The 18,804-nt window shown below is 42.6% G+C and overlaps 1 pseudogene; it reads left to right on the top strand.

Moving 5' to 3' along the window:
* The first annotated feature begins 11,171 nt into the window (after window positions 1–11,171).
* Window positions 11,172–17,643, top strand: LOC125470894 (annotated as a pseudogene).
* Window positions 17,644–18,804: the final 1,161 nt, after the last annotated feature.

The raw sequence follows: 18,804 nt of genomic DNA on the forward strand, positions 1-18,804 counted from the left end.
CTGTGACATCCCGTCCTGAAATTTTCGAAAATGTACGCGTGAAAAGACGGTTTTGCCCTAGTTCGATTCTGTTATGTTTTGGGTTGTTTTGTTTGTGTGTTGGCATGTTCTGGGCCACACACTCACACCCTCACTCTCCCTATTCCTCTGTCCCTTTCCCTGCTCTCTGTCCCGAGTCTCGCTCCCCCTTCTCATTCACAATACGTACGGACACACACACAACCACACTATACACCCACAGATCGAGAGAACTAAAGCTATATTCGAGCTCGTGAGGTCAAGGGGAGCACGATCGTACCAGTTTCAGGTAGGAACTTCGACGTTTTCACATCGATTTCACAAGGTCCGATTTGAGTACTATTCATGTGAACGTAAATTCTTACGTTTTTGAGTTTTTGAAGCTCGTAGGTGGTTTGGTGAGGTCCCAAGGAGCCTCGGAGTACTTCGTTTGAAGAGTTTTGACGTCGGGATCACCGTGGTCGGAGTTGGCCGGTTTTGGTTAGTTTGCACAGGTAATTTCTGGTGGTTTTTTACCCTTAAAACTAGTATATCGTTATTCTCCTAGTTCTAGGCGTCATTTTGGTTCAAGAATCGTGAAAAATGGTTGAAAAATGAGTGAGAAAACACGAATTGCAGGTTTCCCAGTTTCCGGCGCCGGCGACGTCGCCGGAGAAGGTGACGGAATATTCCGTCAATTCTAACGGAATATTCCTGACGCCGTTAACGGAATCTATCAAAACTGACGGAATATTCCTAACGGCGTCAGTTGACGCCGTCTGTGTGCACCGCACGTGCATGCGCGTGGCCGGCGCGTGGGGGCGCGTGCGGCGGTGAAAAATTTTTCTAAAAATTCTGGTGTGTCCCTAAGGTTGTGTAGAGCACGTTGGTATATTCATTCGTCCATTTTGAGCAATGTATGAGAAGTTATTACGAGAAGGAAGGTTATGTGCTTTAAAATTAACGTTTTTATAGTATTTTCGCATATAGGTGAAACGTATCCCGAGGACGAGCGTGGTCACTCGAGGCAGGGGGGCTACGACCCTTCCATATACCAGTGAGTGGGCTTTTGTTTTCCGTATATACCTATATACTTATAATTCCCAGAAATTTATGTATATGTTTATTAGTTTATGCCATTCCTTTATTATTATTGGTTATTATGCATGGTTAGTTGCATATATGGTTATTATATATATATATATATATATATATATATATTCATTTATACATATATATATATATATATACATTGGTGCTGTGGAGGCACAAGTAAGTTCCAGGTAAGCGTTATTTAATATTCGCAATAAATAGTGGTTAGAGGTGCTTAGAGAGCTCATAACCTGCACCCCCAGTGTTAGTGCTCCCGCCCTGAGTAGGGCACAGTCCTTCACGTGTCGTTCACCTCCCGCACCACACGCTCAGCTTGGATCTGATAGGAGCATATTCATGCGACTTAAATGGCTTGTTCTCGTGCATTTACGTTATGTTTCTTTAGTCATTTTAGTCCTTTATGCTTCTTTTGTGTGTTTTCAGGTTCTAAGGGCTTAGGAAGCAAGAAAGTGCATTTTGAGGCTATTTGGAGCATTTTTGGGCATGGATTGGATAGCTTATCCATGGAGCCAAGAGGATGGACGAATTTGAAGGCCTTGTATGCTCTTTGGGACATAAAACAAAGGGCCTAGCCCAATCAAACAAACCTTTGAGCCATGCAAAACCTTTAGCCCAATCAAACAATGCATCATAAACCCAAAACCATCAAGAAACCATCCATGCCGTGCCTTCCACATCAATTCCAGCTTGTCTTCATCATTGCAGCCACTTTGCCCTTTTATTTATGCATTAAACCTATTTCCTTTCCCTAAATTGCAGCCACAATTCACACCTTTCCAACCTAGCTGCACCCTACATACATTAATTAGTCATTCTTTTCATATTGCACTCACATGCATTCACATGCATTTCAAGAACCAAAACAACATTGTGCCGTGCCTTCCCTTGCCATTTTCAACCATCACACTTCATCATTACACCACCATTCATTCATTAATCCACATGCACATTCAATCATTCACTCAAGCACCCTTGTGCCTTGTTTCCCCCTTTGTTCCCACCAATCACATGCATCATCATCATTCAACCAATCTAGCCACATGCAATTCTTCAACATTTCCCACCAATTCAACACATGCATTCATCAACATATCTAGTTGTCACTCATGCATTTCCTTCATCATTTCCAACCCACATGCAACCACATATTCATTCACTTCAACATTAAGCCACACATACACACACATGCACCCAAAACACATCCATGCCGTGCATTCCCATTCATTTCCAGCTTTCCACCAAGCAAATCTAGTTGTCACTCACATGCATTCACCCTTTAATCATTTAACCATGCAGCCACACATTCATTTTCCACCCTTGTGCCGTCCAAAACACACTCATTTCCAGCCATTGCACATGCTTTCCAACCTAGCATTCCCTTCATAAAACAGCCACATGCACACTCAATCAATCAACCCATCTTTGCCGTGCATTCCCAAACCCTTCACATGCATTTCCTTCATCACTTCCAACCCACATGCACCCTTTATTCTTCATCATTCGAGCCATGCACATTTAATCATTCATTTCCAACAACAATCATTTCAAATGCCATGCATTCACATGCATTTACACAACACCAAAACATCCTTGTCGTGGGCATTCTTTGCATTTCCAGCACATACACACACCTTCACATGCAATTCCAGCTTTCACATGCTTTCCTAGCTGTTTTTCCATCATTAACTAGCCACTTGCATGCTTAAACAAACAGCCATTCTCACCCATTCTCTCCCTATAAAAACCCTTGCATTCCCATTCATTAAACATCATCTAATTCCATTCACAACACACCACAACACAACAAATTCCCTTCCTTGCCGTGGGTTTCTTTCCATTTTCTATCTATCCTCTTCCATTTCCATCCCTCTCCACTCCATTCCACACTTCCATTCCATCCCAAACCAACTGTTCTTAGACCTTGTGCCACAATAAAGAGGAAGAGAAGAGGGCCTAAATGTTCATACAATTCAAGTTTGAGTTGTTGGAATGTTTAGGTGTTTCTTTGATTTCAATGTTTAATTTCAATTCTCTTTGTTTTGTAAGTATGAGGAACTAAACCCCCATTAGCCAGGGGGTGATTCGAAATATATGTTTATGCTTGCAATATGATTTGATTACTTCTAATTACGTTTCATAAGTTGTGAATCCAATTTGTTTAACTGTTTGATTGATAACCTATTTATGTATGTTTATTGAGAATGAACGCTTAATTTTCATGCATGAATATGACGCTAGAATATAAGTGAGTTTCACGTAATAGTTATGAACTTATATTCACAAGTAGTGGAGGTTGCTTATAAACAATCGCGTTAAACAAATTCTTGGCATAAGTTTCATGCAATCATAGTAACGAATGCCTCGTCAACACTTATAGTTTTCATGATGCTTAATGATTCTTGCTTGTATCTCTGTTATGCAATTCATGTAGGGAACTTGTGAGGAATGCTTTGGGTTGTCGTATGCAATCATCCAATTCATTAACTTAAGGAAAACTTGACGGTTAATTTAAGCGGACCTAATTAACCCGGGGCGTTGAGAATTCATGGTTTATTGAAAAGCAATTAGAAATCGTTTTGTATGCAAGTATAACATGTGTGGAGATGAACCCCTTAGCTAGCTTCCCATCCATTCATTTCCGTCAAATCCGTATTTACAATTTGTTTTCTTTGCACTCTATCCATTTTAGTTTAATCTCGTCCAAACCTAAATCCCCCCCCCCCCCCATATTTTGTTTAAGTCTTAGTCTTAATCTTTCTTACTTTTAGTTTTGCATTCTTCGAGTTAGTATAATGTTTTAAACTCGTTTTTACATTTTTGAGTCAAATCCAAGTGATTAACAATCCCTCCTAATCCCCGGTCCAGAACGATCCCTACTTATACTTATACTACAATTGACAAAAAGAGGGTTTCATTTGTGTGCGTATAACTTTCGCATCAAATTTTTGGCGCCGTTGCCGGGGATTAGCAACTTTGCTAATCTCTTGGATTGTTTTATTTTCTTTTGTTTTTATTTTATTCCAAATTCTTAATCTTGTTTTGTTTCTTGTTTCAGGTACTAGTTTATGACTCGGAGTTCTCATCCGATTCGTGAACATATCTCGAGCTTTAACGCCGACTTCGAGCGAGAATTGAGACGAAAGAGAAAGAACTCAGAACCTAGCGAATCAAGTGAAAGTTCCAAGTCCGTTTCTGAATCCGAAGAAGAACCCAAGACAACAGTGGGTAAAGAAGACATGGCAGCAGATAACCGAACAATCAAGGAGCTTTCCGCTTCGGGATTGGCCAATGCCGCCCCATTATGCATTCAATACCCCTTGGCTGCCCAAGGGAAGACCGATGAATTCGAGTTGAAGTCAAGCTTGTTGCACCACATTCCGAAATACCATGGGCTTTCCATGGAAGATCCCAACAAGCATCTCAAGGAGTTCGAGGTTGTTTGTTCGAGCATGACACCCATAAATGTCGACGGAAACATTCTGATGATGAAGGCTTTTCCATTCTCACTTTTGGAAAAAGCGAAGGATTGGTTGTTCGAATTAGCACCCGGAACGGTTACATCTTGGGATAGTATGAAAAGAGCTTTCTTGGAGAAGTTTTTCCCAACTTCAAGAATCATTCTCTTGAGGAAACGGATTAGTGGTATCCAACAAAATCAAGGTGAATCTTTTCCTTCTTATTATGAACGTTTTAAATCACTTGTTGCTTCTTGTCCACAGCATCAAATGAAGGAGGAGCTGCTCATTCAATACTTCTACGAAGGACTCCTTCCAATGGAACGCCAAATGCTTGATGCCTCGGCGGGAGGTGCGTTGGTGGATAAAACTCCGTGGGCTGTAAAAGTTCTAATTGCCAACCGAGCACATAATGCACAACAATACGAAGGTGTTGGACAAAGAGACCCCCCACGGCAACAACAAGTCAACGAGGTAAGTGCCATAACCGAACTTCAAAATCAAATGGCTAACCTTACTACGTTGCTTTCTCAGGTGGTGGAAGGTCCAAAAGTCAAAACCGTAGCTCCTTGTGGCGTATGTTCAATGCAAGGACACCCTACAGACACGTGCCCACAATTGATTGAGAATGGGGGATGGGAGAGTGCAAATGCCATTGGATTTCCAAGCCACAATCAACCAAGGAATGATCCATATTCCAACACATACAATCCGGGTTGGAGAGACCATCCAAACTTCAAGTGGAGGGAGCCCCAACAACCTCAACAACAAGGAGGCTTTAGACAACAACCCCCGGGGTTTTACACCAGAACCCACAGCCAAGACCAAAACCAACCACAATCCAGCCAAAACCATCAAGGTACGTCTTTAGATAACGCTACAGTTCTTAAGTTACTTACTAGTCTGTCTCAGGGACAAGAAAATCAAAACAAGGCGATGCAAAACCAAGACCAAAGGGTGGACCAATTAGAGAAGCAAATAGGGCAGATTGCGGAGTTTGTGGGACAATTCCGAGATCAAGGCAAGCTTCCAAGCTCAACAATTGTCAATCCAAAAGGTGGCTTTGAAACCGCCAATGCAATCACCTTAAGAAGTGGCAAGGAAGTTGGAACCACCTCACAACCACCAAAATCTAGTCAAGACGAGGAGGACAAGTTGTTGCAAGAAGAAGCACAGGGAGCAAAGCCCACGGCCAAGGATGACCAAACCTTACCAAATTCATCTAGACCTCCTAAACCATCCCAAACCACCAAGGTAAGTCCCAATTCGACTTTTTCTAGTTCTATTCCACTAAACGTGCCCTTTCCTAGCAGGTTTAGGCAATCAAAGAAGGAAGAAGCCGAGAAGGACATTCTAGAGACCTTTCGGAAAGTTCAAGTCAATATCCCGCTCCTTGATGCGATTAAGCAAGTTCCGAGGTATGCTAAGTTTTTAAAAGAACTTTGTACAACAAGGAACAGGATCTCGAACAAAGAGGTGGTTCAAGTAAGTGAAAATGTCTCTGCTGTGTTACAAAGGAAATTACCCCCTAAATGCAAAGATCCGGGTAGTTTTACAATTCCGTGCGTTATTGGTAATACTAAGTTTGAACAATGCATGTTAGATCTAGGTGCTTTAATTAACATCATGCCATACTCTATTTATGCTTCAATGAACCTTGGTGAATTGAAAAATGATGGTGTGATTATTCAGTTGGCCGATAGATCTAATGCCTATCCAAAGGGCGTATTGGAAGATGTCTTAGTACAGGTGAATAATTTGACCTTCCCGGCATATTTCTATGTCCTTGAAATGGAGGAAACCACCCATGCTCCACCCCTGCTGATTCTTCTTGGGAGGCCATTCATGAAGACGGCACGAACAAAGATAGATGTGTTTAAAGGCACTTTAACGATGGAATTCGATGGGGAAGTGATTGATTTCAATATTTCTGAAACTATGAAATTTCCTAATGATAATCACTCATGTTTCTCTATTGATATTCTTGATTCTTTGGTGCAGGTACCTGATATATTCCATGCCGTGGATTCCAATTGAGCCTAAGAAGGTCTCGTCCGGCTGCAAGACGTAAAAGAAAGCGCTACTTGGGAGGCAACCCAATACAGTGAATAAAGCTTGTTCATTGATTTCCGAGTGATTACAAAAAAAAAAAAAAAAAAAAAAAAAAAAAACATGGCAGAAAGATGGAGCCTTCACAAGGGTTGTGTACATGAGGCCCCACTACGTGGCAACACTCTAGGAGAAAGAGCCATCGGAGCGGGAGGCACTGAAGATAGATCATTCAAGGCCCCAAACCTTGGTGGAATGCTGGATGACCTAGGAAAGAGGTGCCTCTGGAAGAAAGCCGCAAGCTTTTGACGGTCATCAAGCTCATCAAGCTTCCTTTTCATGCCTGTCGAATAATTGTTGGCAAGCATGTGCAAACTTCGATTCTCGTACTTAAGCTGTTTGATTTCTTGCTTAAGACTCTCCACCTCCGCCATCAATGATTCAACTTGACGGGAGCGAGCAAGTAGGCGTTGGCCCATGTTGGACACAGAGCCAGCGCACTGAACACTCAGAGCCAAGGATTCTTGAACAGCCAACTCATCGGACCGTCCTGAAAGCAACTGACTATCTTTGGGAGTGAGGAGGTTCCGAGCTACTATCGTAGCCGTTGTTGCATCCGTCATCACAGAGTCCTCACCTGTAAGAGGGCCATGAGAAGATAAGAAAGACGGGCACCATACCTTATCCTGACGCGGCGCAACCGGATCATTGCTTAGACTCAAATCTAAGCAAATGTTCGATGGGTTAGATGAGCTAGCCATTTTTCAAGAAGTTAAAAGAGAAGGGTTGGATGGAGTGAAATCTCGACGGGCCGGAGACGATTTCTGGGCAATTTTCAGAGTATGCATGCTAGAGGTGATCAATCACCTCTATTAAAGGAGAGGCGTTCACCGATTCAGAAATGAAGAGACACCACTCTTCAAAACCGGAATTTCCGGCGTAAAGATCGCCAGCTCGTCAGACGCAATCCCAGCTTTTCAGAAAGCGTGTGTAACTTTGTCAAAAGCTCCCAGCTTTTCAGAAGACGTGTGGAAGGCGAGAAATCAGCTGCACACTTTAGCCGACAAACGTGGGTGACAAAGCCGAAAGCTCCCGGCTTTTCAGAAAGCAAGTGCAACTTTGTCAGACGCAATCCCGGCTTTTCAGAAAGCGTGTGTAACTTTGTCAAAAGCTCTCAGCTTTTCAGAAGATGCGTGAAGGACATTGCCGCATCCGCACTGCCACTTGCCATTACAATTCCTATATACATCAACATTTATGGCAAAGCATACACCCACAAAAGCATAACTTTCCTTCTCGGCCGAAAATGTAAGCTGCAACCAACCCTCTCAAACATGCTCAGTTTTCTCCTTCTCTTGAGAACACATTTTTAACCATGGATGTATCCCCCAAAGAAGATACCAAATGCCTGCAGTACAGATGAGGCAAGAGGAAACGGTGGATCGAAGCATGTGGAGTCAAGCGCAACAAATATATGTGCTGATTCATTCGCTGCCTCTTCGAAAGCAAAGGTATCTCATATCATCAAGGGCGAAAGCAAAGGTATCTCATATCATGCTCTTTCCCTGTCTTTTCCTTTGTCCTTGATATTACTTGCATGGCAAAGTGGAAGAAGCAATCAGCCAGCACTTGGAGTCTACCTGGACTCTATTCCCTGGTTGCTTACCTAGCGTTGCTCTCGAGTAGTCATCTTCAACGGTTGATACACTTCCAGAGAAGGGACCACTTCTGCAAAGGGGAGCAAGTAAGGCAAAGGAAAATGATACATTGAAGCATGAGGAGACAAGCATATGCTGAGCTATCCTCTAACCCTCTTCAATACGAATTGGAGAGATTGAACAAAGAAATAGATAAAAGGAGTAAGCTCAGACCTTCGGGGGAGACCAAAAGAATCCTGCTGCCCAGTTCAAGAGTAGCACAAAGGAAAATCAACGATCGGAGGAAACCAAACAGAATCTCCAGCTCAGTTCAAGAGTAGCCTGTGGAAAAACTCAAGATGAAGCCTCACTGCAATCACCAAGGAGAAGATGGAATTTACAATCCATAACCAGATTTGCATCCCTAAGCTCTTCTCTTTGTTAGATACATTCTGCCATGTTTAGTATGTTTAGTTGCTGTTTATGTGTTTACTTTTGTTTAGTGTGTTTTAAGCTTAAAACATTGAGGACAATGTTTGATTTAAGTGTGGGGGAGTTGGTAACTAAGTATATTTGATGCAAAATTCGTGGGATTTTATCACCCATAACTTCAAGTGTTGTTCCGTGCTATTTTAAAATGTTTTTGAGCTGATTTGGAGTGTTTTAGTGTGTTTTGTTTTATAACTCCGAAAATCACATAAAAATTTGAAAAACATGTTTTGAAAAGCCTAAAAAGAGTGTTTTGAGTCGTTTTTGTGTGTTTGTGTCGTAGGTCACATTCCAACACAATGATAAGGATTTGGTTTTTAATTGCATGACTGTTAAAAAGAGTTATAAACATGGAGAAAAGTTTGATTTACTCTTGGTATATGCTTGGTTATGGTTATAATGTATGACTTCACATGCAATCATAAAAGAAAAATTGGTTTTTGTAACATGCTTGAAGGAAGGAACTCAAACAAACGCACCAACCTTGTGAGACTTGAGCCTAAAAGTTATTTGGAGAGTTAAAATCTGTGCATTATTGTTTTCCAAAGTCGTTGCATGATCTCATTATTCTTTGCTTGGTTACTACTTAGAAAGCGTTTCATCATATAGTTCCAAATGCTAGAACTCATGCCCATTTCATTCAAAGCATGTTATTGATTTGCATAACACATATTCAAGAAGAAGTTGTGTAGTGACCACCACCAAAGCCAAATTGCCATATTTCCCAATTTTATTTGTTTTGTAGGATTTAACCCCGTTGAGCATTGTGTAGCCTACTTTCTTTGTTAACCCGCAATTATCCTCACCTAGCCTAGAATATGACCATCCTTACCCTTGTTCTTGAAGCATAATAAGCAATGAATTCCTTTTGATTAAGGTATTGCAGAAAATAAGTGTGGGTTGTCGTATGCTTTGGGTTGAGGAATGCTTACCCTTGTTCTTGAGGAATGCTTTGGGTTGTCGTATGCAATCATCCAATTCATTAACTTAAGGAAAACTTGACGGTTAATTTAAGCGGACCTAATTAACCCGGGGCGTTGAGAATTCATGGTTTATTGAAAAGCAATTAGAAATCGTTTTGTATGCAAGTATAACATGTGTGGAGATGAACCCCTTAGCTAGCTTCCCATCCATTCATTTCCGTCAAATCCGTATTTACAATTTGTTTTCTTTGCACTCTATCCATTTTAGTTTAATCTCGTCCAAACCTAAATCCCCCCCCCCCATATTTTGTTTAAGTCTTAGTCTTAATCTTTCTTACTTTTAGTTTTGCATTCTTCGAGTTAGTATAATGTTTTAAGCTCGTTTTTACGTTTTTGAGTCAAATCCAAGTGATTAACAATCTCTCCTAATCCCCGGTCCAGAACGATCCCTACTTATACTTATACTACAATTGACAAAAAGAGGGTTTAATTTGTGTGCGTATAACTTTCGCATCAGGATCCAAGTTAGGTGCACAGTCCTGTCGTACAGACCACTATAGGTGGTTCCGACTCGTAGGTGACCCGCGATTATTCGCACAGCCTTCACGTGATCGTAGCACTAGAGCATTACTATGTATTACACCCAGGCCTGTCATACAAACCACTTTAGGTGGTTCCGACTCGTGGGCAGGTTCAGTTATTTAGTTTGAGATTGGAGCTCTAGATGCAGCCGTACAGGTCACGTTAGGTGACTCCGGCTGCTAGATTATATGTTATGGATGTGATTTTTACCTGAGCACTTGCATTTCAGGTTGAGGTTCCGATATGGCATATATTTGAGCATGATTGGCATATTTATACCTACGTACATATGTTTATTTTCTGGGAAGTATACAGGTTTTACGGCGAGGGGTTAGAATATTGTTTTTGAAATGGTTTTTGAAAAGCTTTGTTTCTGTCCACTCACGCTTTTGTTTTGCGCCCCTCCAGGTTCTAGTTGCTTAGCAGGTTCGGTGGTTTCCCCGGAGGGCTTCCAGGCATTTCTGACAGACACTCACCAATGTAGGGTCACCTTCGGGTGCACTGTTGTCGTACCATTTTAATTTGGACTGCTGTAGACTTATTGCTCTGAACTTAGCGTCTCATTTACGCTAGCACTCATTACTTTTATCGTTTGTATGCTAGTTTTTAATTATTCATACTTTTATATTATTACTTTATTAGCTTCTGCACTGTGCACATGGCTACGTCACTTCCACGTGACGGCCAGCACGCCCTGATCTCGGTTGAGGTGTGCCAGTTTGGTATCAGAGCCTAGGTTTGGCAGTCCTGTGTCTTTTGTGAGTATTCTAATGCTTTTGGTGCCTTCTGTCAGAACTATGCCGCCTCGTCGGGAACCACGTCGCTCTGATGAGCCTAGTTTCCCCGATATTGCTCAGCTGGGGGAAGCTATTGCTACCGCCATTCAGTCGGCGATTCGCCCTCCCCAGAGGACTCCTCTGGAGACTATGTACAATCTGAAATTGGATAAGTTCCAGGGTAATGAAGGGCATGAGGGTGCAGAGCGATGGTTAGAGCACATCGAGAAGACTTTTCGTGTTCTGAATAATCAGGGGAATCTTCCAGTCGAGAAATGGGTTGAGATGACCTCATGGTTTCTGGGTACGGAGTCTGCAGCCTGGTGGGAGCAGGAACTTTGTTGTTTGACTCCAGCTCAGAAGACGGATTGGAATGTTTTCATTGCTTTGTTCAAGAGAAGGTTTGTGCCCCCTGAGTACATCGATCGTAAGAAGTAGGAATTTACTGAGTTGAAACAGAGGAAGATGACAGCGAATGAGTATTATCGGAAGTTCACTGACTTGTCTCGCTACCATCTGGAGATTGCTGGTAATCCGACGGAGATGCTTCGTCGTTTTCGCTTAGGCACGAGGAAGAGATGGCGTTCGATGGCGACTACTACTCACTGTGATACTTACCAGGATTTCTACGAGGTTCTTCTGAGAGTTGAGGATTCTGAGAACCAGACGAGCGAGAGTGATGAAGAAGAGAAGAACGGTAATCAGAAGAAAGATGTTAAGGGTAAAGGTCAAACGTCGTTCGGGCCTCGTCAGACCCAGAATTTCAAGAGGGGTGGTACTAGTTCTAGTTGTTCTAGCGGTGGTTTCAGTGCCACTGGTCAGGGACGTGGAGGTAGATTTGCTGGTGGTGCTCGAGGCCAGAGACAGGGTGATGGTGGCCGAGGTAGGGCCCCACTTTGCCGTAGGTGTAATGGTCGGCATTTTGGTGAGTGTAAGCGTGGCAGCAGTGGTTGTTTTACTTGTGGGCAGATGGGACATCGAGCTGTGCAATGCCCCCAGAGTCAGCAGCAGAACCCGCAGCAGACTTTCTTGCCGCCACCTGCACCTATCCAGCAGATTCAGGGTCCGAGTAGTTATGGGCAGGCAGGTCGAGGTGGTGCCTATCACTATCAGGGTGATGCTGTTCCTTATGCCCCGGGACAGTATCAATATCCCCAGGACCCCTATTCCCAGGGTGGTTATCCTCAGTACTCTAGCGGCTATATGCCATATCCTCCAGCTCCAGTAGGCGGTTCTCAGTGGTTTCAGGGAGGACAGTTTCAGCAGGGTAAGATTGCGTCGAGTAGTGCAGGGTCTTCCAGGCAGTCTGGTCAGCCCAGTCAGGGGCGTGGTACTTAGAGTCGTGGTGGTCAGACGAGCAAAGGTTGCGGTGGACGACAGCAGACCCAGGGGCGTATTCATAATATTTCGCTGCAGGACGCTCAGAATAATCTGGACCTGATCATAGGTACGTTGAATATACTTGGTTATTTTGCTAGAGTATTAGTTGATTGTGGAGCTACACATTCTGTGATTTCTCATACATTTGCTCAAGTGACACAACTTCGCCCCACACCTCTAGGGTATGAGTTAGAGTTGGCTATGCCTAGAGGAGAGAGATGTATCATAGATCGTGTGTACCCAGGGTGTCCAGTGATAGTTGAGGGTGTGGTTATGCCAGCTGATCTTATCCCGTTAGATATTGTTGACTTTGATGTGATTTTAGGCGTGGATTGGTTGCACCCCAACCGTGCCAATATTGATTGCTACGGGAAAATAGTTACGTTTCGTCGTCCTGGACTACCTGTGGTTACTTTCGTGGGTGAGCAGAGTGGGGTGAGACACGGCGTTATTTTGGCTTTGCGAGCAAAAAGGTTGTTGTCTAAAAGCTGCCAGGGGTACTTAGCCCATGTAGTATTGGATGAGCCTCCTCCTAGTAGAGTTGAGGATATGAGGGTAGTTAGACACTTTCCCGATGTTTTCCCTGAGGATTTGCCTGGGTTACCACCAGATCGAGACATGGAGTTTACAATTGAGTTGCTTCCAGGAACTAATCCTATTTCCTTGACTCCATATTGTATGGCACCTGCTGAGTTAAGGGAATTGAAAGTTCAGTTGCAGGAATTAGTGGACAAGGGTTTCATTCAGCCTAGTACTTCACCGTGGGGAGCTCTAGTATTGTTTGTGAGGAAGAAAGACGGAACTTTGAGGCTGTGCATTGATTACAGGCAATTGAATCGGGTAACGATTAAAAACCGTTATTCGTTGCCACGTATCGATGATTTGTTTGATCAACTTCGAGGTGCTTGCATGTTCTCTAAGATTGACTTGAGGTCTGGATACTATCAGTTGAAGATTAATAGGGATGACGTTCCTAAGACGACGTTCAGGACTCGTTATGGTCATTACGAGTTTCTGGTTATGCCATTTGGGTTGACGAATGCACCAGCGGCTTTTATGGATTTAATGAATCAGGTGTTCCAGTCATACTTGGATAGGTTCGTTATTGTTTTCATCGACGATATTCTGGTGTATTCTAAATCAAAGGCGGAGCATGTTCGACATCTTACTTTGGTGTTAAAGAGGTTGAGGGAACACCAATTGTATGCTAAGTTTAGCAAGTGCCAGTTTTGGCTAGACCAAGTAGCGTTTCTGGGGCAGGTCATTTCTGCTCAGGGTATTTTGGTGGACCCTCAGAAAGTCGCAGCTGTGGAGAATTGGGAGCAACCGCGAACCTTCACCGAGGTGAGAAGTTTCCTTGGTTTGGCGGGGTATTATCGGAGATTTGTTAAGGATTTCTCTGTGATTGCCTTACCTCTGACGAGATTGACGAGGAAAGATGTTAAATTTGAGTGGGATGTTAAGTGTGAGCAGAGTTTCCAGCAGTTGAAGCATTGTCTCACTCATGCACCTGTTTTGGCACTCCCAGACGATAGTGGTGATTTTGAGGTTTATAGTGATGCTTCCTTGAATGGTCTAGGATGTGTGTTGATGCAGCATGGTAGGGTGATCGCTTATGCTTCACGTCAGTTGAAACCTCATGAGTTGAATTACCCTACGGATGATTTGGAGTTGGCTGCTATCATCTTTGCGTTGAAGTTGTGGAGACACTATCTTTATGGTGAGAAATGCAGGATCTTTACAGATTATAAGAGTCTCCAGTATCTCTTTACTCAGAAAGAACTTCATCTTCGTCAACGGAGGTGGATGGAGTTGCTCAGCGATTATGATTGTACGATTGATTATCACCCTGGTCGTGCAAATGTAGTTGCTGATGCACTTAGCCAGAAGTCTCAGGGTCGCATTAATACGTTGTATGCGAGTCGCATTCCTCTTTTGGCGGACTTGCGTTCTACGGGAGTGAGATTGGAAGCAGAAGATCGAGATGCGGCTTTACTTGCTAATTTTCAAGTTAGGCCAATCTTAGTTGATCGAGTGCTTGCAGCTCAGGTAGCTGATGCGAGATTTATACGCACACAAATTAAACCCTCTTTTTGTCAATTGTAGTATAAGTATAAGTAGGGATCGTTCTGGACCGGGGATTAGGAGGGATTGTTAATCTCTTGGAAACTGACTCAAAAACGTAAAAACAAGATAAAACACTAAACTAGACTCAAAGAATGTGAAACTAAACGTTAAAACACTAAGACAAACCAAAAGACTCAAAATGCTTTAAAAACACAAACTAAATTGATTTCTAACTAAAATGAACAATAAAGTAAAGGGGGATTGGATTTGGACGACTTTAAACTAAAAATGGAAACTTGGAAATAAAACAAATTGTAAATATGGATTTGACGGAAATGAATGGATGGGAAGCTAGCTAAGGGGTTCATCTCCACATATGTTATACTTGCATACAAAACGATGTCTAATTGCTTTTCAATAAACCATGAATTCTCAACGCCCCGGGTTAATTAGGTCCGCTTAAATTAACCGTCAAGTTTTCCTTAAGTTAATGAATTGGATGATTGCATACGACAATCCAAAGCATTCCTCACAAGTTCCCTACATGAATTGCATAATAGAGATACAAGCAAGAATCATTAAGCATCATGAAAACTATAAGTGTTGACGAGGCATTCGTTACTATGATTGCATGAAACTTATGCCAAGAATATGTTTAACACGATTGTTTATAAGCAACCTCCACTACTTGTGAATATAAGTTCATAACTATTACGTGAAACTCACTTATATTCTAGCGTCAAATTCATGCATGAAAATTAAGCGTTCATTCTTAATAAACATACATAAATAGGTTATCAATTAAACAGTTAAACAAATTGAATTCACAACTTATGAAACGTAATTTAAAGTAATCAAATCATATTACAAACATAAACATAGTTTCGAATCACCCCCTAGCTAAAGGGGGTTTATTTCCTCATACGTACAAAACAAAGAGAATTGAAATTAAACATTGAAATCAAAGAAACGCCTAAACATTCCAACAACTCAATCTTGAATTGTATGAATGTTTAGGCCCTCTTATCTTCCTCTTTATTGTAGCATAAGGTCTAGGGATAGTTGGTTGGGGGGATGGAAGTGTTGGGAAATTATGGAAATGGATGAGGAGTGGTGGAAATGGAAGATGGTTTTTGGATTCTAAGGGAGACTCACGGCTAAGGGAGAAAGGAATGTGTTTGTGGTGTGTTGTTGTGTTGTGAATGAGATGATTTTTGAATGAATGAATGCAAGGGTATTTATAGGAGGAGTGGAGATGTATATGGCTATTTGTTTAAGGTGTTTGTGGTTGCAATGATGAAGAATTGCATGTGGAAATAAAAGGGAAAATGTGGTGAAATGATGAAGTAGGAAGGTGGAAATGCATGTGAGATGTTGGAAAGGAAATGGGAATATGAGTAGGCCATGGCATGGGAGTTGTTTTGTTGGTGTAAATGTGCCATGGTTGCAATGATGAAGAATAAAGGGTGCATGTGGGGTGGAATTGAATGAATGCAAAGTGAATGAATAATGAAATGAGTTAAAGAGGGAGAATGTGATGAAATGATGAAGTAGGAAGGTGGAAATGCATGTGACTTGTTTGTGGAATAAAGAATGAATGGTGGAATGATGAAGAGTTGCATAAAGAATGCATGTAGGGTTAGCTAGGTTGGCTTTGTTTGGGTGCATGTGTGTTAATGGTGGTTTTGCATGTGAATTGATGGATTGTTTTTGATGGAATGGATGGTTCTTTGCATGGCTTTTGAAGTGATTGTGGGCTTTGGAATTGGAAGGAAATGCATGGCCTTGGGGTTGGTTTAAGAGAGAATGGGCTAGGCCCTTTGTTTTATGTCCAAAATGAATACAAGGCCTTCAAATTCGTCCAACACTTTGGCTCCAATCATATGCTATCCATTCCAAGCCCAATTTTGCTCCAAAATGCTCCAAAATGCATCTTTTTGCTTCCTTAGCCATATGAACCTAAAAACACACGAAAATGGCTTAAACTACTAAAACAACTATGAATTAACAACATAGATGCACGAAAACAAGCTAAGTAAGTCGCCTAAATATGCTCCTATCAGTAGCTGATGAGCAAACCCAAGAACTAATTCAAGCTCGAGAACAAGGAAGGAGGAGAGACCTCAGAGTTCGTGAATCAGATGGCATGTTGATGCAAGAGGGGAGAATGTTCGTGCCAAATAATCTGGATTTAAAGAGAGAAATTCTCAATGAAGCACATATCTCGGCTTATGCCATGCATCCAGGAGCTACTAAAATGTATCATACCATTCGACCATTTTATTATTGGTTGGGTATGAAGAGGGAGATAGCTGAGTATGTGAGTAGGTGTGCTGTTTGTCAGCAGGTCAAGGCAGAAAGAAAGAAGCCGTTTGGGTTATTGCAGCCGATTCCCGTTCCAGAGTGGAAATGGGAAAATATTACCATGGATTTCGTGTACAAGCTTTCGCGTACACATAATGGTTTTGATGGTATTTGGGTAATCGTCGATCGGCTCACTAAGTCGGCACATTTTATTCCAGTGAGAGAGAAGTATTCCTTGAGTTGATTAGTGGAACTGTTCATCTCGAAGGTTGTGAAATATCATGGTGTTCGGGTGAGTATTGTCTCAGATCGTGATCCACGATTTACATCCAAGTTCTGGGTGGCTTTTCAAGAAGCTTTGGGTACGAGACTACTCTACAGCACAGCGTATCATCCTCAGACAGATGGACAGTCAGAGAGAACTATTCAGACTTTAGAAGATATGTTGCGAACTTCGGTGTTGCAGTTTGGTGATGCTTGGCACCAGCGGTTGGATTTGATGGAATTCGCCTACAATAATAACTTTTATTCGAGTATTGGCATGGCACCATTTGAGGCATTATATGGTAGAACTTGTCGCACACCGTTGTGTTGGTCAGAGGTTGGAGAAAGAGTCTTAGTGGGTCCGGAGATTGTTGAGGAGACTACTCAGAACGTTCGGGTGATTAAGTCTAACCTGAAGGCAGCCCAGGACAGGCAGAAAAGTCTAGCGGATCGGCATGCTACAGACAGAGCATACGAGGTCGGAGATTGGGTATTTTTGAAGCTTTCACCGTGGAGAGGTGTAGTGAGATTTAGGAAGAAAGGTAAGTTGAGTCCCAGGTACATCGGACCATACATGGTCACGGAGCCAGTTGGTGAGGTAGCTTACAGATTGGAGTTGCCTCCGGAGCTAGCCAGAGTGCATAACGTGTTTCACGTGTCCATGCTTCGACATTATGTTGTTGATCCATCTCACGTGATACCTCCTCAACCGTTAGAGATTAATCCAGATTTGACGTATGACGAGGAACCAGTGACGATACTAGATTGGAAGGAAAAAGTTCTAAGGAACAAGACGGTGAACTTAGTGAAAGTTCTGTGGATGAATCATTCAGTCGAGGAGGCTACGTGGGAGACAGAAGACCGGATGAGGGATTTGTATCATAGATTATTCTTTGGTCACTAGGGATGGTATTTGGTTGTTTTGAATTTCGGGATGAAATTCTATTAAGGTGGGTAGGTTGTGACATCCCGTCCCGAAATTTTCGAAAATGTACGCGTGAAAAGACGGTTTTGCCCTAGTTCGATTCTGTTATGTTTTGGGTTGTTTTGTTTGTGTGTTGGCATGTTCTGGGCCACACACTCACACCTTCACTCTCCCTATTCCTCTGTCCCTTTCCCTGCTCTCTGTCCCGAGTCTCTCTCCCCCTTCTCATTCACAATACGTACGGACACACACACAACCACACTATACACCCACAGATCGAGAGAACTAAAGCTATATTCGAGCTCGTGAGGTCGAGGGGAGCACGATCGTACCAGTTTCAGGTAGGAACTTCGACGTTTTCACGTCGATTTCACAAGGTCCGATTTGAGTACTATTCATGCGAAAGTAAATTCTTACGTTTTTGAGTTTTTGAAGCTCGTAGGTGGTTTGGTGAGGTCCCAAGGAGCCTCGGAGTACTTCGTTTGAAGAGTTTTGACGTCGGGATCACCGTGGTCGGGGTTTTGGTTAGTTTGCACAGGTAATTTCTAGTGGTTTTTGACCCTTAAAACTAGTATATCGTTATTCTCCTAGTTCTAGGCGTCATTTTGGTTCAAGAATCGTGAAAAATGGTTGAAAAATGAGTGAGAAAACACGAATTGCAGGTTTCCCAGTTTCCGACGCCAGCGACGTCGCCGGAGAAGGTGACGGAATATTCCGTCAATTCTGACGGAATATTCCTGACGCCGTTAACGGAATCTGCCAAAACTGACGGAATATTCCTAACGGCGTCAGTTGACGCCGTCCGTGTGCACCGCACGGGCCTGCGCGTGGCCGGCGCGTGGG

The sequence above is a fragment of a genome, unplaced genomic scaffold (assembly GCF_019419815.1).
Source record: "Pyrus x bretschneideri cultivar Hongxiangsu unplaced genomic scaffold, Pyrus_bretschneideri_v1 Contig54, whole genome shotgun sequence".
Lineage (NCBI taxonomy): Eukaryota > Viridiplantae > Streptophyta > Magnoliopsida > Rosales > Rosaceae > Pyrus > Pyrus x bretschneideri.